Here is a 26,725-nt window from a genome sequence, read left to right on the forward strand (position 1 = left end):
CTCAGAGAGGGTAATTTTACACTTCTGATCTCCAGGACTATAAGATAATACACTTGTGTTGGCTCTTAGTCACTCAGTTTCTGGTAGTTTGTGACAACAGCAACAGGAAATGAATACAGTGGAGAAGTCTGGTGGGCATAGGGGTAGCAGGAGAAACAGAGGGATGAAGATTGTTTACATTCTGATATGGGCCAAGGATGATGAGCCACACATACAGCTGGGCTTTAGCCAGACAGAACACAGGCCTGTCCCAGGAAGAATGGAATGGGTGTTACTTTCCAGTTCCAAGGACCCCTTCTCAGGTGAGTGCCAATAGAATGGGCGTGGCTGCATGTACGTGATGTTAACTATAATCAGAACAATCTCAAGAGGTAACGTGTGTTGAGTGCTTGCTTTTTGGCCAGACACTATCCTAAGGTTTTACACATTAACTCATTTATGCCTGCAGCTCTCCCATGAGCAGGGAGAAGTTATCTTTTCCCATTTTGTAGATTGAAAATTGTCTGAGAAGTCCTCCTGGGAGGAAGCATTTGAGAAGGTTGGGAGGGATGTGTGCAGAGGATAGAAATGAGATGGTGGGAGAGGTTTGTCTTATACTGTAATGGAGAGGGCCTATAGTGAGCCAGGGCCCTGGGGACTGGCTCTGGTCCCATGGGCCTGTGTTATCTCCTGTGGCATGGTCATAGTTGGCATGGATTGAGTGTGTTTGGAGATCCATATTGCTTTCCCTGTTTGACCTGGTGGACCTGGATGCCTGGGGGTGTGGGGGAGGAGTATCAGACCCCAGGTGTGGGAAACAGTAGAACCATTCTCCTTGTGGGGTGGCTTCAGCAGGCTGCTGAGCAGTGAGAGCAGTAATCACACAGGTGGCAGCCTGCTGTTCTCTGAGTATCCCCCCCCCTCCCTTTTCTCCTCTGCTCCTCTTGCCAGAAACCTCCCCACCCACCTCCATCTTTCAGGGAATGGGTGAATTTATAAGGGCCCTTCATCACCTGGCACAGGTGGCTGTTCAAGAAAAGTTTGTGCAATGACCAGAAGAATGACTTCTCTGAGACTTACCTTTATCATTTGTGGAAAGTGGGGCTGGAACCTGAGTTCTTTCTCCAAACCAGACTATGCCATGGACAGGCAGAAATATAGAAAGTCGTCATTTTACCCATTCAGACTATCCAAGTATATAATGGTGTAACATTCTAAAATAAACAAAAGCGATTGGCACAGATTTCTAGGCATTGTGGCTGGGCCGTGATTTCTGGGTTCTCAGGTAAGGGGGAAACAGTAGGAACTTGGTTGTTTAGGTTCCGCTTGAGGAGGGAGTGGGCTCCTTTCTCATGGTTCAAGCCATGGAAAAGGTCACTGCAGGTGTACTTACATTACAGATCCTGTAAATGAATTGGGATTTATTCCCTTGTGGCCCCCAGTGCTTGCTATGTACTGCCTGTCGAGGTGAACATTAAGTGCGTATGGTTGAAAATAGTCCTGCCAGCCCCTCCTGTCCTGTGTGTCAGAAGGGGACGCTGGAGCCCAAGGACAGCTTTATTCCACCAGGAGTCTCTTGAATGGACTCCCTTAATTGCCTAGAGCAAGCCTGTGGGTGCCTTTGGGGGGCAGTGGGAGAGGGGCCCGTGATGGGAATTGTTTGTGTCTCAATTGTTGCTCTGTTCCTTGTGACCCTTGACCTCGAAGCTGGTTGCTGGGAATAGAGCAGATCAGTTTGTAACCTTGCTTTGGGCTTTTATTTTTTGTTTTCTAAAAAAATTTTTTAAAATGTTTATTTTTGAGCGACAGAGACAGCATGAGCAGGAGAGGGGCAGAGAGAGAGAGACATAGAATATGAAACCACGAGATCATGACCTGAGCCAAAGTCCGATGGCTAACCGACGAAGCCACCTAAGCACCCCTACCCCTGGCTTTGGGCTTTTAGAGAAAAAACCCAAACCCCAACCCTGCCCCCTGAGAGTCAAAGTTAGGGTCACCTAGGGTGGTGTTGATCCAAGTCTGCTGGCCTTGGAGAGCTGTGGGAAGCCCAGTGGGAGCTCACTCTATAGGGAACCTGGGCCAGGGACCCCTCCTTCACAGGAAGACCCAAGGTGAGGGTGGGGGGTAGGCATGTGTGGGGCTGGTGCTTGCCAGGTGTGGTAATGAGGACCTATGACAGATTTCTGACATAATACAAGCCGTGTCGTAGAAAGACTAATCCTTTACATGTGTGTTCTTTATAAGTGAGGTTAGCTCTTGATGTACTGGCCTGCCCATGGTGAGGAACCGGTGGGTTATTTGCAGGAGGACAAACTTATAAGCCCAGAGGAAGGAATACGTTGTGTGCTCCCCACTGTCAGGTGTTCAGGAACAAGTGGCCAGCCCTTTGGCCGTGGGATGGAGGGCTTCAGGGCCTGAGCTGGGTGTCCCAGTTTGTACCCTATGATGGCACGGCCTCTCCAGTCAGCCTGGGAGTGGCTGATGAGAGTTAACATTCACAGGCACTCCATGTAGGGAACTGACATTTAGGTGTGGGACTAGGGAGCCACCTGTGTAGGCCTGAAGCCAGGGGACAGAGAACTTCAGAGGACAGAGCCTTGAATGGAAGAAGACATTGTGACAGAGACAGGAACATTGGAAAAGGTAGGGGAGCCGGAAATGTGCAGGAGTCAGCCAGGTGGGTACCCTGAAAGATCTTGCAGGAAAGGCTCAGAGTAGATGTTTATTTTTATTACTCTTGGCAAAAGTATTTCCTGACATTTTCCAGTGATGAAAATACTGAATAAACCAACGACTTAGGAAATTTGCATTTTCTCTGTGCCTTGGGAACATTGATTCTTTCTTTGGGGGAAAGCTATCACATGCGTGCAAAGATTTGGGGGGACTGTGGTAAGGAGTGTGGGAAGAGGCAATGGTGAAGAACGAATTGTTTCGTTTGTGACCTGGGGTGTGTCTGACTCACTCAGGGCCACCCAGGTCATACTGAGCTCTGGAAAAAGGAAATGTTGGAGAAGTATGCAGACCTCAAGAGGGCTTAGTGCACATCTTTTCTTCTCTGGTTCTGAGCTGATTTGGCATGTGCCAGCTTGGCTGGAGGGGGTGATCTGAGAATAGGTGAATAACCAGATGACCAGGGTGGTACCAGATAACCACAATGGTGTTCTTTGGAATGGCGTGCTAGGTTCACATAAAGCATTACTGATCATGGTGGTGTTTGCAGTGGGATTCTGTAGGTTTCATACACTTACCAATAAATAGAATGTATTTTAAACCAGTTTCATATTTTCTTGCTAGAGCGTTTCTTCTTAAAAAAATTTTTTTAAGGGGCGCCTGGGTGGCGCAGTCGGTTAAGCGTCCGACTTCAGCCAGGTCACGATCTCGCAGTCCGTGAGTTCGAGCCCCGTGTCAGGCTCTGGGCTGATGGCTCGGAGCCTGGAGCCTGTTTCCGATTCTGTGTCTCCCTCTCTCTCTGCCCCTCCCCCGTTCATGCTCTGTCTCTCTCTGTCCCAAAAATAAATAAAAAACGTTGAAAAAAAAATTTAAAAAAAATTTTTTTTTTTAAATTTAAAACTTACCATTGAGTTAGTTTTAGAAAACACAAAGACTACCAAAAGAGAAATCAAACCTTCCTGGCAACCTTGATTCCTTCTTTGGAGAGAAGCTGTCACAGCCCAGAGAACCCCTGTGGGCGTTTATAAGACAAAAGTGAAACTTGTACAGCAGCTTGTTAGAAAAAGTGGTTCGGAGAATTGCAAGATGAGAAGTCACAGTCTTCCTCCTCTCCCCAGAGGTGTCCCCAAGGAAAGAGGCTTTCTTTCAGACCAGGGGTGAGTCAGAAGGATAGATGCTGTTTGCACTGTTCTGACTCTTTGTATTGTCACTTAACCATGTATCTTGCAGCTCTTTGCTGATACGGCTCATCTGCTTTTCCTGAAGTCGTCACGGTGCTCTATCGAATGTCTAAAACGTAATTTATTTAATAAGCTTCTATTGATCCCACACTGTGGTGATTTTCATTTCTGTTAAAACATCCTTGAGAGGAAATGCTAGCTTGTGTAATCTTCATAGGGTGTTTCCTAGTCAACAAGTTTCTAGGTCGAGGGGTACCTACATTTTGGATTGAGGTAGATTTTGCAAATTGCCTCCAAAACAGGCTGCATGGTTCACAAACCCAACATCAGTGAGAAAGCTCCAAAGCCTTCAGTGTTCTCTGCTCCATCATTATCTCCTCAGAGAGCCTGTGCTGACCCCACTATTTTAAGAGCAATTACTACTCTGTTATCTTGATTTTTATTTTCCTTCAAAGCACCTAATATGACCTGAAATTAAATTGGCTTATTTGTCTAACTAAAATCTAAACCACATAAAGGTAAGGGTTTTGTTTATATACCACTGTGTGGTATATATACCACTGTTTTGTTTATATACCACTGTTGAGCCTGGCCTGCAGTAGAGCTGTGGACATTCACTATATATTTGTTAAATGAATTAATGAATGGACTTTGAGTCATTATGTTTTCAAATGTGATAGGGCTCTTTTTTTTTCTTTTTCTTTTTCACAGAATTTCCCAGCAATTCCAGTTACTTTTACTACACAACAAATTATCCCCATAGTTAGCAGCTGAAAACAGGTATTTTATTTTGCTCATGAGTTTTTCAGTGAGGAAGTTGGACTGGCTCTGTGGGGAGATTCTTATCTTATGTGATTGTGTCAGATGTCAGCTGGGGCTGGAATCATCTGAAGACTTGACTGGGCTGGATGTGGTTGCTCACATGCTGGCAGTTGTCTCTGGCTGGCTGCTAGAGGGGAACTGAGACATGTGCCTACTTGTGGCTTCTTCAGCCCTGTGGTCTCAGGGTGGTTGGACTTCCCAAATTATGGCTACTCCCTTCAGAGTATATGTCCCAAGAGCACTGGGTGGAAGCAGATGGCTTTTTCTAGCCTAGTCTCAGAAATCTCACCGTGTGATTCCTTCTGCACACTCTTGGCTAAAGCAGCCACAAGCCTGCCTGCATTCAAGGGGAGGGACACAGCCCCCGAGTCTTGATGGAAGGTGAGGCCGGGTCACACTACAGAAAAGCATGTGGGATGGGTGATATTGTAGTGCCCATCATTAGAAAACATAAACTGTCACACCTGGTAATTATCACCTGCTTGTTTTTTTAGATCTACAATTGATTATCATTTTGTCAAGTTCCAAAACAAGTCCCAAATACTCGTGGTAGTTTGATAGGTTTGCAGTGAATTTATGGATTAATTTAAGGGGAATTAATTAATAACTTTACAGTATTGGATCTTCCTATACAAGGACATTGTTTTTAATTTTTAAAAATTAATCAATTAATTAATTTTTAAATTTACATCCAATTTAGCATATAGTGCAACAATGATTTCAGGAGCAGATTCCAGTGACTCATCCCTATACGTCACCTAGTGCTCATCCCAGCAAGTGTCTTCCTTAATGCCCCTTACCCATTTAACCCATCCCCCTGCCACAACCTCTCCAGCTACCCTCTGTTTGTTCTCTATATTTAAGAGCCTCTTATGTTTTGTCCCCCTCCCTATTTTTATATTATTTTTGCTTCCCTTCCCTTATGTTCATCTGTTTGTATCTTAAAGTCCTCATATAAGTGAAATCATATGATACTTGTCTTTCTCTGACTAATTTCGCTTACATTATACCCTCTAGTTCCATTTAGTAGTTGCGAATGGCAAGATTTCATTCTTTTTGATTGTTGAGTAATACTCCATTGTGTATATATGTATATATATACAGACATACATATATATATGTATGTCTGTATATATATACACACTACATCTTCTTTATACATTCATCTGTTGATGGACATTTGGGCTCTTTGCATACTTTGGCCATTGTCGATAGCGCTGCTATAAACATTGGGGTTCATGTGCCCCTTCAAAACAGCACACATGTATCCCTTGGATAAATACCTAGTAGTGCAATTACTGAGTCATAAGGTAGTTCTATTTTTAATTTTTGAGGAACCTCCATATTGTTTTCCAGAGTGGCTGCACCAGTTTGCATTCCCACCAGCAGTGCAAAAGAGATCCTCTTTCTCCGCATCCTTGCCAACATCTGTTGTTGCTTGAGTTGTTAATTTTAGCCAGTATGACTGATGTGAGGTGGTATCTCATTGTGGTTTTAATTTGTCCTATACAAGGACATGTTATTCCTTTCCTTTAACTTTCTTTTTTGTGCCCCATGTGAGAGCTGTCTGCTTAAGTTTAGCCTGTATCTGCTTAAGTCAATTCCCCACTGTTACTGTGAATGAGTTCTTTGCAAGCCTGTGTTTTCTGTTTTTGTTTGTTTATAGGAAGGGGAGATATTTAAAAATTTTGCAAGTTGTCAATTAGCTAAATACTCTATTTCTAATAGTTCTTAAAGTTGGCTTTATGGGTATATCTTGTTATTTGCCAATAATACTAATTTTGTGTTATCTAAACTTGTTGATATCACAGATATATTTGGTCCTAATTTTATTACCCTGGCTGCTGCATAGTTTATCTTTGTAATGCATTTTTCTTTCTTTTTTTTTTTTTTTTAATTTGGGTGTGTCTATGTGGTATTCCTTTCTGGTGCATTGGATTGTTTAGAGTCTGCTTTTAGTTTTTCCAGTGATTACTCATCTAATCCTATGTATTTGTGGGGTTTTTTTTTCATTAAAAACAATTTTTTTTTATTAGAAAGAGAGTGTGAACAGGGGAGAGGGGCAGAAAGAGAGAGAATCCTAAGCAGTCTCCATGCCAGGAAGGAGCCCAGAATCAGGGCTTGAATCCCAGCCCAAGACCCTGGGATCATGACATGATCCAAAATCAAGAGTTCAACTCTCAATAGACTGAGCTACCCAAGCACCCTTAAACCTATGTATTTGTTATATATAATGTTCTACTTCTTGATTTAGCAATTCTTTTTTTGGGGGGGAGGGGAGAGAGAGAGAGAGAGAGAGAGAGCGAGAGAGAGAGCGAGAGCATGAACGGGGGAGGGACAGAGAGAAAGCCAGACTCAGAATCTGAAGTAGGCTCCAGGCTCCAAGCTGTCAGCAGAGAGCCCTACATGGGGCTGGAACTCACGAACTATGAGATTATGACCTGAGCCAAAGTCAGACGCTTAACCGACTGAGCCATCCAGGTGCCCCTAGCAATTCTTAAATTATATCTACTGTTCACATATTATGAAAATGTAAAAAAAAAAAAAAAACCCACATTTTCCCTTTTATCTCCTGAGTTTTATTTCTTATATTTTTATTTTTAGGTGTTTTTTGTTGTTGTTATATTTCACCTTTACAGACCAACTGGAAATCTCTGTGTCTGAGTTTGCCAATGTGAGGCCCTATCTTAACGACTCCCCTCTAAGACAGATGAGGAAATGAATACATTTCTACATCTTCCCCTTTCTCACTTCATACCATCCAATTCAGAAGACTGCTGCTTTTACATTGTCATGTTTAAACATTTCCCATCTGTAACCATAGGAAAGTTTCTTACTTTCCTCTCTGCAGGAGTCACAGCATTATTTTCATCTCTGGGGTGATGTGAGGTGTTGGGGAAAATTCTGTCTAGTCTCTGGAAGTTACTTTCAGCTGCTTCCCTTCTGCTCCCCTCGAAGGTGGTGGCTGTTAGTGAGAACCTTCAGGACTGTTTTGACTTGCTTCTCCCTTGCTTTCTGCTTCCAAGAAGGGTGGGGCTGGGGGCTGCGAGGACCTGGGGTGCGGTGCAGAGGCTTGACAGCAGCTCTGTTCTGTTGTTAGATTTTAGGGGAAAAGATAATTTTATTATTGCTTTTCACTGTGCCATCTTCCTAATGTTTTTTTCTGTAAAGAGGCATGTGAGAATTCAGTACATATTGCCATAAGTGCAGTAGTCCCATCATTGTCTTTTTACTTATTTGTTTTTATTTTTTAATGTTTACTTATTTTTGAGAGAGAGAGCAAGCAGGGGAAGGGCAGAGACAGAGGGGGACAGAAGATCTGAAGTGGGGTCCGCGTTGACAGCAGCGAGCCCCATGTGGGGCTCAAACTAACGAACCATGACATCATCACCTGAGCCAAAGTTGGACCCTCAGCTGACTCAGCCACCCATGAGCCCCCCCATCGTTGTATTTTTATAGAAAAGAACCATCTAGATTAAAAAAAAAATTAAGACTTAGATAGATAAGCACAGTATCCTGTGGTTCATAGTGAAGTTTCACTTGATCTTAGCCAGAAGGCCGAGAAGCGATTCATAGTGAAGTTTCAGGCACAATCTCTCTTTACTTTGAATGTAGCCCCTAGGGACATCTCCTGAGAATGTGGATAATAAAGTACCTAAGTGGGATATGAGTCAGGATTCTTATTTGCAGAAACCAGAGTCCATTTTAGCCAGTTTCAGAGAATTCCATGTAGTGAGGACCAGTGCCAAGACCAAAGCACTGGGCTTGGACAAGTGAAGACAACTCTAACCACCACTCAGCAAAGATACCCCAAATCCCTCAGGACTGAATGCCAGCAGTGCTGTCACTGCTGCCTCCTTCCCTCCTCCACTCCTGCTCACTGTCTCACGCTGCTCACCCATTAGCAAAGCCGAGGCACGAGCCTAAGCGCTCGCTGCCAGGAGGGCTGGATGGGGTCTTTCTTCTACCTTGGGGTTGTTCTCCAGACATAGGAAGGGTGTTCAGAAAATGCTGGGTGGAAACAAATTTAACAAAACAACTAGTAGGGTAGTGCTCTCTGCTGGGGGGAGGACCATGTTGGAGGCATGGTGTAGTCCTAGGGAAGGGAGTGTGCCAGGGAGAAGGCATCAGGCTGGAGTTGAGGAAACTTGATCGCTCACATGTTTTCTCATATAGATTAGCTCTGTGCCTATGGGCAGGTCACTTACTCTCTTTGACTTCAAGTTCCTCATCTGTAAAAAAGGGCTTAGGAATGGCACCTGGGTGGCTCATTCGGTTAAGCATCTGACTCTTGTTTCCTGCTCAGGTTATGATCTCATGGTTTGTGAATTCACGCCCCCCCACCAGGCTCTGCACTGATGGTGTACCATCAGTGCAGAGCCTGCTTGGGATTCTCTTTCTCGCTCCTCTCCCACTCCTTTTCTATGTCTCTAAAATAAATAAACTTAAAACAAAAAAGGGCTTAGGAAGTGTGGTGTTTCACATCCCTTCCAGCATATGTAAGACACTTAGTAAATGTTTGCTGCATCATGCATGCATGAATCAATTTGTTATCGGATGGCCTTGGAGAAAGATAAATGAGCACAAAGAGACATCATGGTTAAGTGGGTTAACTTTCAGTTACGAATTTTGTTTTAAATTAGAGTGGTTTGAAAGTTCTGGAAATTCTTCAGATTTTAGCTTTTTTTTTTTAAAGTTAATTTATGGCAAGAACAAGGAAGCAAAAAAGTTATCAAGAAATCTTCAATGAAAATGAATTATTAATGATTATCTTAGCATTTAGGATGTTAGAATTTTTATTTGCTTTGGTAACTGTCAGACCTCAAGATGATAACATCCAGATAAAATAATAGGATAGATCTTTTCCTAAGCAAGTTAAATTATTTATAACACTTGCTTTTGCAGTACATGGAATAAATGGTATTTATTGAGTGAGTACCCAGAGGAACTTCTCAGCCTCTTCATCATCTTTGGTAGGGTGTGTTCATTGAGTGTGAACTCTATTTTAATTATATGCCGGATCTTCCTTAATTTTGTTTTTCTTGGTTAAGATTAGGAGAAAGTGAGGGATGATTATTTCTAATTTGTTCTGTCTTCCTCTGATGAGTGTTATAAAAGTTGTCCCATCTCTAATGGGCCGTGTGATTTTTACATAAAAGTTGTTAGGTATATATAGCAGGGCAAGGGTCTAGATATGTCCTTGTAGCAAATCTGGATGTGTCTGATGGTTTCATGAAGGTTAGCAGAGAGATAGTGTCTGTGAGGCTGAGAAGTGACTACAGGACTGTGTTCTCTGCTGTAGATGCCTCACAGAATCTGTTTCTCCTTTGTTGCTTCCATTTCCCTTTTCTGTTCTTAGGATTGACTCTACCGCTAACTCCATGAGAGGGTCCTGCTCAGTTTGACCTAATCATTATATCCCACTATACCAGCAGTTAAAGGAATGTGCACCCAATTTCAGTCAGTGTGAAAGAGTGAATTCCAGGACCTGAATGGAAGTTTCTAGAAGAAATGCTCTTGCTTCCTTTAATATGAAGTTAGACTGGAAACTACCACAGACATTTAATCATCATAAGAGGGAAGTCTGAAGGTTTCTATGTGAACCCCAAGGATGAAGCTGATGCCACAGAGGCAGAGCAGAAGGTAGAAAAGAGTTGGGACTCTAGTGACATTGAGTTCCTGGTTCAAGCATGCCCTGAAGACACCACTCATCTTTAAATTTTTCAGTTGTGGGAGCCAGTAGTTTCTTTTTATTTTATGTGTGAATGTGTGATTAAATATTTCAAGTGTGCAGACGAGTGAAGAGGGTATTATAAAAAATTCCCATCTTTTATAATGAAAAATCTAACTTTTTTCACTTATATCAAAGTGCAGTTCTCCCTGCTCACCCCCAGAGAACTAAAGCATAACAAACAGTGTTGGAAGTACCTTCTGCTGCTTCTGTACAGACAGCCCCCAACTTATGATGTTTGAATTACCAGGTTTCAGCTTTATGATGGTGGAAAAGTGATCTGCATTTAATAGACAGCTTACTTTGAATTTTCATCTTTTCCTGGGCTAGCCATATGTGGTATGCTTCTCTGGGAGTGGCAGGGGCCACAGCTCCCGGTCAGCTAGGTGATCATGGGGGTACACAGCTGGAGCACTACCACCAGTCTGCTCCATACAGCCATTCTGTTCTTCACTTTCAGTACAGTGTTCAGTAATTACATGAGATATTTAACAGAAAATAGGCTTTGTGTTAGACAATTTTGCCCCACTGTAGGCTAATGAAAGGGTTCTGAGCACATTTAAGGTAGGCTAGACTATGTTATGATGTTTGGTAGGTTAGCTTTATTAAGTGCATTTTTGACTTAAAATATTTTCAAGTTACGATAAGTTTATTGGGACAAGCACCTCTGTAAGTTGAGGGAGGTATGTAGTCCTATTTATTATCTTTTCTCCTTTAATGATTTTGCTAGAATATATCTTGGTGTGGCTGCTGTGGTATTTCCCCCCCTTTTTTTTCCAGAAATATAGTGTGCCCTTTCAATATAGTAGTTAATTTAATTTATTTTTTTTAATTGTTGTTAGATACCCATAATATGAAGTTTACCATTTTAACCATTTTTGGTATAGAACTCTATACAACTTCCTTCCTTCTTTACCCTCCTCTCAGTCTCTACCAACCACCATTCCACTTTTTGTCTCTGAATTTGACTATTCTAGGTACCTCATATAAGCAGAATCATACATATTTGGCCTTTTGTGACTGACATATTTCCCTTAGCGTAATGGCCTCAAAGTTCATCCATGTTGAGCATGTGTCAGAATTTCCTTCATTTCTAAGCCTGAATAATATTCTATTCTATGGATGTACCACATTGTGTTTATCCATTCATCCATCGATGGCACCTGGGTTGTCTCCACCTTTTGGCTGTTGAGAATAATGCTGCTGTGAACATGAGTGTACAGGTATGTTTGAGTTCCTGCTTTTACTTCTATTGTATATTTACTCATAAGTGAAATTGCTGGGTCATATGGTAATTCTGTTTTTAATTTTTTGAGTAACAGCCTAGTGTTTTCCACAGTGGCTGCACCATTTTATATCCCCCCCAGCAGGGCACAGGGTTCCTGAGTCTCCATGTTCTTGCCAACACTTGTTATTGATTGATTGATTGATGGCAGTCATTCTGATGGGTATGAGGTGTTACCTCATAGTGGCTTCGGTTTGCATTTCTCTGACAGTTGGGGATGTTGACCATCTTTTTGTGTGCTTGTTGGGAATTTGTATATCTTCATTGGAGAAATACCTATTCAAGTCCTTTTCTTATTTTAAAAGTGGAATCAATATGTAATTTTAAGTATTTTATTTTTCTTTCTTTCATTTTTAATCTTTGGGAATGTCTGCATGGATAATAATTTTTGGAAGTTTTTCTTTTCTTCCCCTCTACTCAGGACTCTTATTATACACACGTTGGACCCTCTTTGCCTATCTTCTCTGTGGCTTTCTTTTCAATGTTCTTGATCTCTTTTTCATTTTATTTTATTAAGTATTTTCCTCTTTTCCATTTTCTAATTTTATTATTATCTGTGATTGTAGAAAGGATATGTTTCTAGTTGTAGTTCTGGCATTTTTTGTATTTTCACAAAGTGACGAACACTTTGGCCATGTATTTGGTGAGATTTGCCTCTTCTCCAATATGCAACTTGTATCTGGCCCTTCTCCTTCCTTTGCCCCTATTATTTCTACTTCCAATTTTGTTTCTACTCCCAGTGGTCTTGTATTGTAAATTGGAGCCTGAAGAACCCCTGCAGTGTTATTGTTGTTCTTATACTGGCACTAGTACTTCCCAGGTATTATCTGTTGGTGATTTTGGAGTTCTCTGGCTTCCATTGTCCATAGATGTTTTATTGCTTTTCTCACACTGCCTTATACCTTACATTACTTTTATCTTAAGATGGTTCCTTTACTTTTTCAGTGTCATGGGCTAGGGCTTTCCCTTTGGTATTAGAGTTGTTAGTTTTGGTACTATTTCAGGCTTTCTAGTTTGAATTTCCAATATCAAATGATCCCAAAGCTTGTCTTATCAGAAATGTCTAAAATTCCATTGTTGGCATAGATAACATGTGTCTGCAGTAAAGGCAGAAGTAACCTCATCAAGTTGTTGATTCTGTTTGTGAAACTTCAAGGTCTGGTGATGATATAGACTTATTACATATACTTTCATTGTTTTCCTAGGTTGAATGTATTTTCTTCTTGGATGAGCATAGTCAATGACCCCAATTTTACACATGTTAAACAATGCTTGGGTATACTTAGGATTACCATTGGTAGCTATTTTCAGTTGTTTATTAGTAGGAGGTTTGAATTTACAGTACCCATATACAACTTAAAAAAAATCTGCATTCTGTCTCCATCAGAAGAATTTGCAATGAGTTTATAGTAAAAAGTGAGAGACAAGGTGGCCTTCGGCAAGTACCTTCATTGTGGAAAAAAATGACTTGGTTCATCACATAATAAGTTACTGTAGCATAAAACCTGTGCTGTTCCTTCTATTACAAAGACCATTTTTTATTAAACAGTATCTTTTTAGAAAAAAGAAATACTATATTAAATGTAGTTTCCATAAGGTATCTAACCTATGCCATCATAGTAACTATGGTTACATAGTTGGTAGTTACATTTATCGCAGTGTCATACTGTTTCATCTTGAATATCACAAAGTTTGAGTTTTAAGCTCTCTTCTCATTCATAGTATACTTTTTTCTTATCTCTTTGGCCATTGATGGTTGTATTGGCAACCTTCATCAAAAAGCTTTTCTTTTTCCATGCTCATGTTCTTGACCTGTTGTACCCCTTGGGATTGACAGCATAATGTCAAGACATATTGAAAATTACTGGATGCCTGCATTTCCTCTTTGGTTAAGCTCTGAATTTTTACTTTTTCCATAATTGCCTTATGTATCTGTGGAAATTAAACAGCTGTTCTGGAAAGTCAGCTGGAACTTTGGACAGAGAAATGTCACAGTGCATCAGTCACTCCCACCAACCTGTCCTGACTTTGGGTAGTTGATGACGTACCCAAAAGATTTCGCGGTCGTAGCTTATTTTAATTGTACAGCTTAGCCATGTGAAAGCCAACCTTCTGCCCACACAATAATGCTTAGTTTTAGTCTTGTATCATTGTATAATCTTTTTGAAGACATTGTTGGGACAGTAGGTATTCAAATTTAAGTTCAAATTCAACCACCTGATACCACCAATGCAGATGTGTCACTAGGAACTGATACCTTTTATGCCTGGTTAAGTTTATACCTGCACAGGCAGTCATGGCTGTTTCTCAGCTTACACTTCTGCTTGGCAGGTAGCAGATTTCTTTTGAGAGGAATTGTGTGAGGCACCTCAACATCAGGACTGTTAACATGTGAAGAAATGTTGGGGTTAGACTTAGGGAAATTCATTGCTGTGCCTCTTCTGCTCCAAAGCAGACATAACACCTTGCTCCAAGAAAGGTTTCTTCTGCTAATTTTCCTGGGGAATTAGGAGTAACTATAGTGATGGTTTTCCTTAATCTGAGCCAACCCTGGAACAGTCTTCTCCTGCTGACCAGTGGCCAGTCCTGGCTAGCATTACTTATTCAAAACAAAATGTATATTTTTTAATTTGAAAAAATTAAAAGCAATTTAAAAGTTATGGTAAAATATACATAAAATTTACCATCTTAGCCATTTAAGTGTATAGTTTGTAGTGTTGAGTACATTCACACTGTTGTGAAACCAACCACCAGAACTCTTCTCATCTTGCAAAACTGAAACTCCATACCCATGAAACAACAACCCATTATTCCTCCCTCCCCCAGCCCCTGGCACCCACCATTCACTTACCATGAGTTATTTTGTTCCATGTGTCAATTAATACTTAATGTGCAAATGTCCTTTCTCTAATATCTGTTTATCTGGCCTGGAGAATGTTCTAATTCTTCCTTCTGCAGTATTACTGTATTTTACAAAATTAATAGGTTCCTTAAAGGGCCATGTACCAATTTTTAATATTTAATTGTACTGAATCAAATTACTTAGAATAAAACATTTTAATAAGGCAAATACAAATTTATATAAAATATATGAAATATAAATATTTAAAAGTTTTTTTTTTTTATTTTGAGAGAGAGAGAGAGAGAGGGAGGGAGAGAGAGAATCCCAAGCAGGCTCCACACTGTTATCATGGAGCCCAACACAGGGCTCAATCCCATGAACTGCAAGACCATGACCTGAACCAAAATCAAGAGTCAGACACTTAACCAACTGAGCCACTCAGACACCCCTAAAAGTTGTTTAATAGAAGGTGTCTTGTAAACACCTCTAATGAAGTTAACCCCCATTTATACAAAATCTGAGTAGTAATAAAAAATAAAGAACAAAGAGAGGGATGGAAATTTGAGACTATTTTGATACTGGAATCAAGACAGCCTTGTTGGTCACCTTCATTATGAAATTTAGACAGATTGCAGATTTGAAAAAAAAATTGGAGGAGGGAATTTTTGGTCTCTTTTGGTCTCTTTTCTGAGATGCGTAATAGGTTTCTAAAGCTAAATTTTAAATTCTTTGAAAAAGTCAAATGGCATTTTATTTTCTCCACTAGATAACTTGAAAGGAAACGAAAACTATCTCCTCATCAAGTTTCCAAGACCAGGTATGTCACGTATTGGAATCAAGGCCATGACCTATGTCATTAGCAGTGTGAGCCTCTGGCAGTGTGCTCTGGAGCAGGGGTCTACTTCTGGTTCAGAGGCATGGTGGGAGTCCTCTGGTTTACACAGCTTTAACGGACATGGTCATGATTTGCTCCACCTGCACTCAGATTTTATTGTAAAACGCATATGACCAAGTGTAGAGAATATCTTTAAATTTTTTTTTTAACGTTTATTTATTTTTGAGACAGAGAGAGACAGAGCATGAACAGGGGAGGGGCAGAGAGAGAGGGAGACACAGAATCTGAAACAGGCTCCAGGCTCTGAGCTGTCAGCACAGAGCCCGACGCAGGGCTCGAACTCACGGGCCGTGAGATCATGACCTGAGCTGAAGTCGGACGCTTAACCGACCAAGCCACCCAGGTGCCCCGGGAGTATCTTTAAAAGTAAGAATTTACTTTGGTGGGGGATGCCTGGGTGGTTCAGTCAGTTAAGCATCCGACTCCTGATTTTAGCTCAGGTTATGATCTAATGGTTCAAGAGTTTGAGCCCTACGCCAGGCTCCATGTTGACGTTGCAGAGCATGCTTGGGATTCTCTCTCTCTCTCTCTCTCTCTCTGCCCACCACCCCCCTGAAAATAAATAACCTTAAAAACACGAAGATATTTTTGGGTCTATAGCCCAAAGAACTGAAAGCAGGAACTTTAAGAAGAGGCGTTTGTACCTGCTGTTCATAGAAGCATTAGTTACAGTAGCCAAAAGGTGGAAACATCCCAGCTGTCCACTGATGGATGAATGGCTAACAAGATGTGATCTATACACACAATGAAATATTATTCAGTCTTAAAAAGGAGGGAAATCCTGACACCTGCCGCAACATGGGTGAACCTGGAGGACATTATACTGAGTGAAAGAAGCCAGTCACAAAAGGACAAATACTGTATGATTCCACTTGAGGTTCCTAGAGTCGTCAAATTCATAGAGACATAAAGTTGGGGATTGGGTGTGAGGGGACTGGAGCATTAGTGTATGAGGGGTTCTAAGTTTCAGTTTTTCAAGATGAAAAAAGTTCTGTGGATGGATGGTGTTGATGGATACACAACACTGTCCGTGTCTACTTAATGCCACAGAACTGTACACTTACAATTTTTTTTTAAATTAAATTTTAAACAATTTGAAGAATTAACACTTAAAAAAAGCAAGAAGTTAGGAACATTATGTGAATGAAATAAAAATACAGTGCACCTTACCAATTGAAAGCAAAGAATAAAAGATGAATTTTGCTTTCAGTATGTGTGATCATTCTGATTGTGTCTGCCCCAGTCAACAAGGTAACACCTACTTTCCTCAGTTCCTGATGTTCCTGGATAAAGCACTTGCTCTTTAGCTGGTCTCTGAGGCCCCTCTGGTTGGGACCTGTGGTCAGACCATCCTGTGCAGCTCGTGTGTGGTTTCTGTGCCCAGGCACAGTAGCTTCCCAATGACTACCCCCCTCTCCCAAACCTTGCCCCTTCCCTCCAGTTACAGGACACTTATGCCTCTTCTTTCCTCTGTCTAGAAAACATCCGATTTCTCATTTCTAAGACTGAGGTATGTAATTCTCCTCTGAACCTGGACTCCCAAGTTCTCATAACTCCTTTTTATGCTTCATGTCTCACCTTTTGGTTGCTTTCAGAGAGGGCTCTCCTTGACCTCTGACCCCTCCTCTTGCTATTATAAGAACCCCAGCCCCCAGCCCTGGCCTACCCAGCCCTGTTCTCCTGCATCGTCCTCTCTTCTTGCTTGCTTTATCTTCTGTTTAAACTGTTTTCACTATCTGAAATTAAATTTCACTGATTCTTTGTCTTTCCCCATGGAGCACAGACAGCCTGAGGCAGGGGTCTAGGTAGGTGTGTCTACCCTGCCTCTAGGACCATACTTGGCCCACAGCAGGTGCTCAGCAGGGATTTACAGAACAAGCCAGTGAACAGATGAAATGAGCCTCGATTCCTGAAGACATACAGCTCTGTGTCCACTGGTTTTCAGAAGTGGGTCTGGTGGGCCTTTGCCAATTTGTGATGCCTTTGTCAATGTAGGTCTGTGAATACCTAGTGGTTATGATCATCAGGCCAGGAGTCATGTTGATGTCCAAGAACTGCTCTGGCTGTGTCATTTTGAGATGCCAGCTGGATTCTTTTTAATGGGCTTTGTTATTTAAAAAAAAATATTTTCCTCGTATCTTCAGATAGATGCTATGTCTAGTCCAGTGGTCTCTAGAATATCATTTAAGATAACTATTCAAGGTTGTAGGACTAATTTGCTGTCTACCTTTCACTTATTTTTCAAATGTTTTTTTAATTTATTTTTTAGAGAGAGTGTGAGTGGGGGAGGGGCAGAGAGAGACAGGGAGACACAGAATCTGAAGCAGGCTCCAGGCTCTGAGCTGTCAGCACAGAGCCCGAAACGGAGCTCGAACACTGGAACCGTGAGATCATAACTTGAGCTGAAGTCAGATGCTCAACCAACTGAGCCACCCAGGCACCCCTACCTTTCATTTATTTTAAAGGTTGCTTTTTTATGTTTCTGTTTAGAGAAGACTGCTAAAAATTCCAGTGGTATCATCTCTATGAGCCCTGGTTGGCTTTGGCACTTTTGATCACACTATTTAGGGGAGATCCCATGTGCAGTTTGTAGGGTTACATCACTTTATAAATGCATCTTAAATGCTTAAAAACAAGACGATGGAAGAGTTGACAATTACTTTTATGATGTCAAGTAATTATAGGTAGCAAGCAAAGTCTTAGGCCTTTCTCTCCTGACATGTTGTAGGTCTCTTGATATATTATTTTAAGATGGCCATATTACCATAAAAGTAGAAACATATCTACCTATATTGGCTTGGTTTCCCCCTTTGAGCATGATGTTTCCCCTCTCTCTTGGCTGGTGCCTAGAAACAGTTTCATTCAGCCCTGGTGAGTGAAAACAGAGTTGACAGGCTTGCATTTTAATGCTCTCCAGTGGACTCTTTGAGGTCCCTCTTTCTTTTCATCTAAAGACTGTGGGTATGGCTCCCAGAAAAGCTAGGGTGTCAGGAAGGGTGGGGTGCAGGTAGCCAATGGGCCATGGGCTTCAGCTGTCAGGTGTGGCTCAGACCAAGGAGTACCCTTGAGGCCCTGGTGTATTTGCCCACACTTGCCTAGACCTTTTCTTGGGAGTCTGTGCCTCAGGGAAAACTAAGAACAGTGGTGGCAGCAAGCATCTGTGGCATGGTGGGCTTCCCGGGAAGTACTGCTGTGGCGTGAGGGCCTGTGTCCAGCTCTAGGAGTACCATCTATAGTCTGCTGCTCAGAGTCAGCATGGAGCCCTCTCCTGCTCTGGGCAGGACTGTGGGCATTGTTCTTGGTTTTCTAGTCCTCAGGATTTCGTTTTGCCTTCCTAGGGATTTTGTAAGCCATCCAATATTATTTAGGCAAATTACATTTTCCACTTAGCTCAGCCAACCTGTATTCTGTTGCTTGCAGACAAAAGCCCAGAATAATACCAGGTGGGAGTAAGAAGTGGACACGGGGAGTCCACAGTCTGGTCAATGGGGGCAGGGCATCTGCGTCTGGGAATTCACCCAGGTTAGGGCAGAAGGCTGGGAACTTCAGCCAAGAGTGAGTGACGGGTTTCTGGCAGTCTGTGGCAGGTGGAGGGGTGGCAGGTATTCAGGTTGTTACTTCTGATCTTCCAAAGCAAGAGGTGAGCCTAAAGGCACTCACTGAAGGCAACCATGGGGGGATGGAAGAGTAAGAGGTGCCTGAGGAAGTCAAGGACTGGGTCAGTTTGGAGAACAAGGAGGGTGATCCCAGAGTCTTCAACTTTCCCTTTTCACCATAGCCTGAGCATGAAAGATTTCTGACGATTGCACTGAGAGAAAGGGTGTGTGTGTGTGCACGCTAAAACAGAGGAGTGGGGAGATTCAGAGTGTGACCCCTCTGGTTGCTGATCACATTAGCAGGTGTGTTCACAGCCTTGCCTGGCTCTTGGTTTTGGAAGACTGTGTTGGCATGTGGGGGAAGATTTGAAAGATGATCCCCACAGTCAATCCCCGCTCAGTTGTCTTCACCAACCCAAGCAGGTCTCGGTGGCTCTCACTCAAACACCTCACCTGGGAAGCCAGTTTCCTCATGCTTATATCCCACCTCCCCTTATCATATCCAGACTTGAATCAGACCCCAGAAGGGCAGGTTAGTGTAGCCACTGTTACAGAGTCTACAAGGAGAGAGCTTACATACAACTGAACTTGGATTTTGCTGATCTACACAGATGCAAGTTTGGCTAATGTATGCATGAGTGGATTCCAAGGGTGCTAAGCCAAGGAGAGACAGACATAATTTTAGATTACACCAAATTTATCAGTGTGGGTGTACTTCCTCCAAAAAGAGCTTAAATCCCACATTGATCTGTAATCCACTGATTCTTTATCTTTCCATGTCCTTTGTTCTCTCATGTCCTCATCTCCTTCCTTAGGCAACCTCATTTCTTCCCACTTGCTTGAAGAGTCAGTCATTATCATACTTCTGTTGTTTGCCTCTTTACCTTCCTTGCTCTTCTATTCATCAAACTCTTTTGGCAAAACCCCAACCATGTTGGGTCCAACTCTTTGCTTACTCCATGTGTGAATCTGCCCAGCCTATGTGTGGCTGGTACAAAGCAGGAGACCATGTTTAGTGGTCTAAATACCCACATTCATGACCACCTCTTCTTTCCCTCATTCACATATGTGAGAGACCCTCTCCTAGACACTTCTGTGGGATGTAGCAGGGTAGGCAAAAATCCCTGTCCTCATGGAACATACATGTTAGTGGAGGATACAGATAATAAACATGAAAAATAGGTAAAATGCATAGTGATAAGTCTTAAGAAGAAGAAGAAATAAAGCCAGGAGAGAGGGGCTGAAGGGTCAGTGGGAGGGCCTCCTTGATGAGGTGATTTTTCAGTAGAGACCTGAAGAGGTGAAGGAATGAGCTAGGCAGATACCTGGAGAAGGGCATTTCAGACAGGGGCAGAGCAAGTGCAAAGGCTCTGAGGCTAGAACCTCCTTGGTGTGTTCAAAGGACAGTATGACTACAGTGGAGTGAAGAAGAGGAAGAGCAGTAGGAAATTATTGGTGGACTAGGGATCCTGGTCATCTGGGGCCCTAAAAGTCATTGAGAGGATTTTGGCTTTTTCTCTTGGAGAAATGGGAGCTACTGGAGGTTTCTGAGAAGAGGAGGAGAATGACCTGACCTAGGTTCTAACAGGATCATACTAGTGGTTCTATTATGAATACTTTGAAGGAGGGGGAGCAGGGAGACCAGTTAGGAGGCTATTGCCTTGACCCAAAGAGAGATGACTGTGTCTTGGGCTTGAGGAAAAGTAATTGGATTTTGCATATATTTTATATAAGGTGCATTGCTGGTCCTCAGTTTATGAGTTAATCTCTAAATTAGTCTTAAAAGAGGAATCAGGAAGAAACTGAAGGAGAGATAGACATTATTCAAGACCCTGAACTTGGACTAGAGTTTATGTGGTGTGCTTTTGGTTGCAGAAGAATCATGGCATGCTGTGTGAGGCAGTAGTCTGTGTTTGTGTGTGGAAGTGTTACGTTAGGCCCAAGGGCACAAGTGTTAGGTTGGGCACAAGGTGCTGATGCTGGGTGGTTACATGGGTGGGTGTAGAGGACATTTGCTCCTTGTGGATGCTTTCTCTGTTTGGCGCCCCCCTCCTTTTTGGGACCAGTACCAATGCTAAGTACTCTTATTGGTCAAGTTGCTTTCAGTTGCACATACAGGCGTCTTCAATTCCAAATGGCCGAAGCAGAAGGAAAATGTTGTTTCAGAGTAAGAAGTCTAGACAGAAGAAGGTCTATTCGTTTCCTGGGGCTGCCCTAACACAGTACCACCAACTGGGTGGCTTAACACAGATTTGTTCTCTCACAGTCCTGGGGGCTAGACGTCTGAAATCGGGGTGTCAGGAGGCCATGCTCTTTCTGAGACTCTGGGTTGAACCCTTCTTGTGTCGTCTCCACTTCCAGTGGTGCCTGTCCTTAGTATTCCTGGATTTGCAGCTACACTGCTCCAATCTCGGCATCCATCCTCACATGGCCTTCTCCTTGTGTGTCTTCACATCATCTTCCCTTTGTGTGTGTCTGTGTCCAAATTTCCCCCTTTTAGAAGGACACCAGGCATCCTGGATTAGAGCCCAACCTAATTACCTCATTTTAACTTGGTTAAATCTGCTAAGGTTCTCTTTCCAAATGAGGTCACTTTCTGAGGTCCTGGAGGTTAGGACTTCAACATATCTTTTTTTTTTGGAGGACACAATCCAACCCATAACAGAAGATTTCCCACTTGTTAATGTAGTGCCTGAGTGACATCATCAGGGACCCAAGTGCTTCTCATCTTTCTGCTTTGCTGTTAAGAACAGCTTGGCTTGGGGCACCTGGGTGGCTCAGTCAGTTAACCGTCGGACTTCGGCTCAGGTCACGATCTCACGGTTGGTGGGTTCGAGCCCCGCGTCGGGCTCTGTGCTGACAGCTTGGAGCCTGGAGCCTGCTTCGGATTCTGTGTCTCCCTCTCTCTCTGCCCCTCCTCAGCTCATGCTCACACTCCGTCTCTGTCAAAAATAAATAAACCTAAAAAAAAATTTAAAAAAAGGAAAAAGAACAGCTTGGCTTGTCTTCAGGCTGGATGGCTGCTGTAGCTCTAGGTATTGCAATCAGAGATGACAGTGTCCAATAGGAGAGAGAGTGCTCATTTCTGTCTCTCTTCTTAATGGCAAAGAAATCTTTCCCAGGAGCCTTTTATCAGATTTCCCCTCATGTCTCAATGGTCAGACTTGAGTCACATGCTCATCCCTAAATCAATCACAGGCAAGGGGACTGAGCTAATTAGTAACCCTTCCCTGGATCTAGAGGTAGATTTACTTGATTCTGAGTCACATGGGAAAGGGATGGACAGCCCACACAAAGCTGGGGATCTGTCCATGAGGAAGAAGGAAACATGGTTGTTGGGCAGGTTGCCTACCGGGTCTGAAACCCTGTGTTTAGGGGCTGTTTTCTGGCCAGACTATGCGTTTCTGATTCCAAATCCTCTTAGAAGTGTTATAACCGGTGCTCCAAAGCAGTGACTCCCACACTGTCAAATTTTGTTGTATGGTAAAAGTTCAAGAATATTTTGGTGTCCAACATAAGTCTGCTAACTTTGTTTTTTCAGAATGAAACTGTGATCTTCTATCATATCATTTCATTACATTAAAAAAGTTTATTTTAATAGGAGGAAATTATAAAGGACACTTAGGTTAAAGGTTAGCTTTATTTTTAAGGATCGTTCTTTACATGTAGTAAGTTCATCTCCTGACTTTTGATAAGTAGACAGTGTACTTTCACTCATTCATTTGTTCCATCATTCCATCAGGCTATAGATAGTTACTGGTGCTTCCCCCCGCCCCCCCCCCCTGGGAATTGCTTTTATTTTTCTCATTTTGTCTGGGCCAGTGAAAACTTTGACTCTGGCCTTGGTGTGGTACCCATGCCTCAGAAAATTTAACTACCATTGAGGTACAGTTAAGGTTTCTTCTCCATGATGCCTTGCAACATGCTTACCATGTTTTGTTTTGTTTTGTTTTGTTTTGTTTTGTTTTGTTTTGTTTTGTTTTTTGTATGGGAATCTCTGATGGACTAAGACTGCCAGAGATTTAACTCATCTCCTACTAAAAATAAATAAGCCCTCAGCCCTTAAAAGAATTTGGGGGATTTATTCTTACTGTCTTGGCATTTCATTGCTGAAAGAGATTAAATATCTTCCAAACTTGGACACCTAATCTGGGTCATTTATAGACATTTAAGAAGTATAATTCTTTATCCTTTACTTCTGTTGCTAAAGCATCCCTTTTATTCATGGTGAAATAAAACCCCTTAAATATTTTTAAGAATAAGAAGGAATATAAATAAAATAGTGGAGTACAAACAAGTAATCATAATATCCTGGAAGCTCAGTTTTCCATTTTAGGTTTTGGAACTCATGAGCCACATTTATAAAGTCTAACATGTTATTGCCATGAAACCCATTTTAGTCAGGTGAAAATCCATCCTCCTAAAGACTCTAATGCAGAAATCAGTTCCTGATATTTAGGATTATAACAAGAGGATTGGAGCCAGAGTTTAGTTGGCTCAAACATTCTCATGAAAGCACCTTTTTTTTTTTTTTTTTTTTTTTAAACCCAGGGGCACCTGTGCTACTGTGGACTTGGGGTTAATGTACAAAGTTGACGTTTTTGCCGGTCACATATGGTCCAATTTGGGCATAGCATACAGTTCAGCCTAATGCATCTTAAGTGCCTGAGTTATGGAGAGTCCTAGGGCCCTGGCAGAGCACAACTGAGGAGATACAAAACAGGCCCAAATGCTGTCCTGTTTCTCATTGCTTGGGCCCACTGTGATCTGCTGGTGGCTCATTGCTGAGGTAGGAGTGATGTTTTCCTTCTTCTTCCTTTCAAAGAGAACACTGAGCCTCTGTCTGCCCAAGTAAGAGGTTCTCTTTCTATAGGGGAGAAATGCCAGCCTCTTGGTTTTTTACTGGGTGTCAGACCAGCTCATTTGAGAAGGGTGGGTTCCATGGTGAGGATGACCATAGGTGTGTGAAGATGGAGTTTCTGCCACAGTCCCTTTGGAAGGGACCATCTGGACCTGGAATACAAGAGACTCAGTGGTGACCATGATGGACGTCTCCCCAGATTTTCTGGCTGCATAAACTGCTTAGGATTTTTGTACTATGTGGTGAAATTGAATTTTTTGTGGATGGGGGGAGGGTTGTACGTATTTCATTTAGGAAGGAATGAAGAGGTATTTCTTGTCCCTGAGTCTAGCCCGGCTGTGTCCCTGGTCACTTCTCTAGCTACTGCTTCCTTCCCCACTGGTTACCAGTACATCAGCAGTCTAGAGCATCTCTTTAATGGTCCTGACGTCTGATATGTTTAAGGTCACTCCTGCTTACTGCAACCAAAATGCATAATTTTTATGATACAAGAAAAACAGGTTGGTTCAAACATTTTTTGAGAATTGACGTTTGGTGTGCTGTGGATTCGGGAGCTGACAGACATGATACACCCAAAAAGAGTGGAGGCCTCTTTAGACCCGCTTAGCACTTCCTGCCTGCATAGCCTTGGGCAAGTTTCCGAGCCTCCATTTCTACAACTGTGGAGTGGTGATAAGGAGCCTATCTGTGGGAAATCCACAGGCAGAGAGAATTAACTGAAATAGGCTGTAGGCAGTACATTGAACATGTACTCAGTGCATGTTAATCTCCGCTTGCTCCTACAGATGTCAGAGTAGTATGGAAGGGTCTGCTGTCTTTGGGTGGTAAATGTGTAACCGAGTTTCAATTGTATAGTTGAGAATCTTGGCTGTAATTTTGGTCCTTCTGCTTAATGCCTTTTATTCATTTATTTTTCCTCTGGTGACATGCTAGTGGAATTTATGTATTTTATAATATTTCAATCTGAGCATTGCTTTTAATTCTTGGGAAGACCTTAGATTCTGTAGGCTTTAAAATCTAGTAGGATTAAATCCTATGGGCAGGCTCTCCAGTTTTGTTAAAACAACATAAATCCTTATTTGCTATTACAGCATATATGGAAAGCTTTCAAAATCGAAACTCAGGCTTAAGCATTGGTTTGGCTAACTTAATTGGTCAGCCCATTTGTCAAGGTGAGATTTTAGTTTTAGGTTAGAAGGTGATTCTGTTTGGCACATCAGTGACCAACAGGCAGTCCGTGATCGCAGCTTCTCTTAGAAGTTGCTAGAATAGCCGGTGTTGGAGCTACTAAAACAAGTGTGTGGGATGCATCAGTTTTGTGTGTCTGCCAGCAGGAAGGTATGACCATGTTTCCTGCCTACGATCCTGAACGGATGCCTAAGTCATCAAGCAAATTTTTTTTTAATTTTTTTTTCAACGTTTTTTATTTATTTTGGGGACAGAGAGAGACAGAGCATGACCGGGGGAGGGTCAGAGAGAGAGGGAGACACAGAATCGGAAACAGGCTCCAGGCTCCGAGCCATCAGCCCAGAGCCTGACGCGGGGCTCGAACTCACGGACCGCGAGATCGTGACCTGAGCCGAAGTCGGACGCTTAACCGACTGCGCCACCCAGGCGCCCAAGCAAATTTTTTTAGTAGTGTATCTGGGCTGTGAATACCGCAAGTTAGGAACCACTGTCTCTTTCTTGTATAACTACATTTTATCCTCGCAGAATATATTAAAGTGTACTTGAAAGTTTTCGTAAACGCAGATCACTTCTTTAGCTTTTTGTTCAGTGATGTTTTCTGAATAAAATATTTTCTCTAGATTCCAGTGTAGTGAAATAAATTTAGGACTTCTCTCTGTAATATAGGATAAACATTAAAAATGGGACATTTCAGACAACCTTTTGATCCCATGGCCCTTCCTACTCCCATGTTTGGCTCTCCTCAGATTGGCCTTGCTTTTTTTCTTTCAAGTTCCAGACCCTTGATCTCCCAGTGTCTCCTCAATGTGGAAGATGCTATTACCCCACAGTGGCCTACTTTCCATGTAGTAAATGCTTCTAATGTGAAATTCTGAATTCATTTAAGTTCCATGGTTAGTTTCAAAGTTTGGAATGTCTTTGAGGAGTACTGGTGAAAAAAGTAGGCTTTTCAAATATGTTTATTAAATGAATCATTGGTAGCTAAAATTGTTTCATTCCCCCTCTAACTCCCCATCTCAAGAAGAGCCACGTATAAAAAATTTGCAAAGGCAGGAGTGATAAAGAGCCACTGCAGGTAAGAAGAAAACTTAGAGGAATGTAAGACACAAACAAACTGGGGCAGAGGATGTGCATAGGGGCATCCACTTCTCCACCTGTGGCTGGAGACACTAAAGGAAGAATAAAGAAATGCACTTGTCTCTTTTCTTCTTTGTTCTTTCTCTAGCATTGATACCAGGCCTGTTGGGGGAGAGCCATTTTGGAGATGGGTCTTCATTTGAACTCTGAAATACTGACAGGATCTAGGGTAGAGCCCAGAGGAAAGGCTGCAGGAGGCATTGGGCCAGAGCCAGTTCTGGGCTTGTGGTCCAAACCCATCGGACAACACAGCACTTGATTATAACAATATTTTTATTGTATCCCAAAATGAAAGTCCTAGAAAATCCGACTACTTTCAGTTAGGATTTCAAATAGCTTTATAAAGCCCTAAGTATAGTGTAAAAAATAAATGAAAGTAATTTTCAATAAAATAATATGTATTTTGGTGCTAAGGCATGTCTCCCACTAAGACACATAATGACCAGATACTTGGACCTCTACCTACCATCACCATGGATGTGACAGTTGCCCCTTGAGGCCAGGATGGGATACTGTGTTGGAATGGCCTTGTCATTAT

At 42.2% G+C, this 26,725-nt stretch overlaps 1 protein-coding gene across 1 annotated transcript in view; it reads left to right on the forward strand.

Annotated features, from left to right (window-relative positions):
* Positions 1-262: 262 nt before the first annotated feature.
* FAM189A1 (family with sequence similarity 189 member A1) overlaps positions 263-26,725 on the forward strand; it is a 434,865-nt gene continuing 408,402 nt past the window's right edge. The window contains exon 1 of the mRNA XM_015543684.2: positions 263-302. The gene's annotated coding sequence lies outside the window, so the exon portion shown is untranslated. The remainder of the gene's footprint in view (positions 303-26,725) is intronic.

This window comes from Panthera tigris, chromosome B3 (genome assembly GCF_018350195.1).
Source record: "Panthera tigris isolate Pti1 chromosome B3, P.tigris_Pti1_mat1.1, whole genome shotgun sequence".
NCBI lineage: Eukaryota > Metazoa > Chordata > Mammalia > Carnivora > Felidae > Panthera > Panthera tigris.